Here is a 1,880-nt window from a genome sequence, read left to right on the forward strand (position 1 = left end):
GTGACTTCACAGGGTAAAATGTGGGGCAGATGAAATTCTGACCCAGGTCTGCAGGTCTCCGTGCCCAGGATTCTTTTATCATTTAGCTGGAAATACCAGAGTAGAAATGTGGAAGAACCCCAGATGGCATGTGGATTCAGTGTTAATCAGGGTATTCATAGTAAGAGCTCACGTTCACTAGCCCTTCATGTGTGCCCACTGCTGCTCCAAGCCCTAGACATGAGTCACCTCATTTATTCCTCAAACACTCTTTGAGGTCAATCTGTCTTCTCCCCATATTACAGATGTGGTATTGGCAAAGTATAAGGGGCAGAAACCACCTTGGGCTGACACAGCCAGGGGAGGCCTCAGGAGGAGGGAAGCTGAGCCAAGAGAAGATGTAGGTGGGGAAGGAGGAAGTCATTCCTGGAGGAAAGCCTAGCTTGAGCAAAGGTATGAAGGAGTGGGTAGAAGGGAGGGGCCCCAGTTCCAACAGAAGAGGGGAGAAAAAATAAAAACTAAAAAGGGAGGCTGAGGGGGCATGTTCTCCAGAAGGAGCCAGGCCTGGCTGATTGAGGTCTCGCCATAGTGGATCTTAGAGCAGGGTCTTGGGTGATGGCACGCACTGGGCAGTGGTGAGGAGCAGGGCTGAAGAGGTAGAGATGGCTGGCTGGTCAGGACAGTGGGCCTGGGCCTGGTAAGAGACAGTGAAGACCTGAAATAGTGGACATCGAGGGAGGGGGAGTAGCTTTCACAAGTTAGGGTGCACAGAACAGGTTACCCACTACTTCTGAGTGTTGAATCCAGTTTTAGGTGGTACATTTTCAGAGGTTGCATAGTGCCCATAGGTTTTTGTTTGCCTGCACAGTGTATGTGTGTGTGTTTTTTTAAATTAATTACTGAGATTAAAAAATCAGGACATTTCAAATACAAATCAAAATTTTCTGTTTCTCCTAGAAAATGAGGGATCTGGCAATACTGGGGTTTAATTTCTGTGGGGGCAACAATCGCCTGAAACTTAAGTGACTATTTCCAACAGATGGGTTCTTACTCTTTGCCACAGTCCCCACCACTCCCTGTTGCTCCACCCATCACACTCACTGATGTCATTTGCTTGGCCCTCATAGGCACTGAGTTTGTAACAAAGGATTTGGATAAATTGGAGTGTTTTAGGAGGAGAGGCCAGACTGATTAGTGACTTGAAGTATGTCCTGTGAAGACCAGCTGGAGCAAAGGGAGATATTTACCTTCTGGGAATGAGATTATAGCCTTCACATTTAAAGGGCCAAGGTCGAGGAGAGTAGGCAGGTCTGTTCTGCGAATCCCAAGACAAAAACAACAACTAGGACCAGTGAAAATGTGAGTGTGGGGGTGGAGAGGGGAGGCAACAAGGAGACCCGTTTCAGCTTGACCTAAGGCTGACTTTGGAACATCATAACCATTTCAAGATGCAACAGGTAACATCAGAAAGAGGCGAGCCCCTGGCACAGATGTGGGGGCCGAGTTTAGGCTGAACCCGGGCAATGGCTTCACCATAACCATTTAGAGGAAATCTAAGTGTTGCCTAGACAGCTGAACTGCCTGCCCTTCGCGGTTTCTTCCAGCCTGCCAGAGCGGGATTCTGTGCCCACAGACTGGCTGCCAGGTTGAAGAAGGAAGAATTCAAAATGACCCCTGCACTGCTGGGCTGGAAGCTGAAAGACTACCTAATCTGCCGCTGCTAGAAGAGGGAACTTGGGAGGAAACTGCAGGAGGAGCAGGATGTTACACTTCTTTGTGCTGCAGGGAGAAAAGCCATGGCATTGGGTCAGAAAGACTGGGTCTTTTTACCTTTCCGTGCCTCTGTGTCTTCCTGAGTAAAATATCTGTCAGGCCTGTGAGGAGGGTTTAGGTGAACACAC

The sequence above is a fragment of the Myotis davidii genome, unplaced genomic scaffold, assembly GCF_000327345.1.
Source record: "Myotis davidii unplaced genomic scaffold, ASM32734v1 scaffold438, whole genome shotgun sequence".
NCBI classification, from domain to species: domain Eukaryota; kingdom Metazoa; phylum Chordata; class Mammalia; order Chiroptera; family Vespertilionidae; genus Myotis; species Myotis davidii.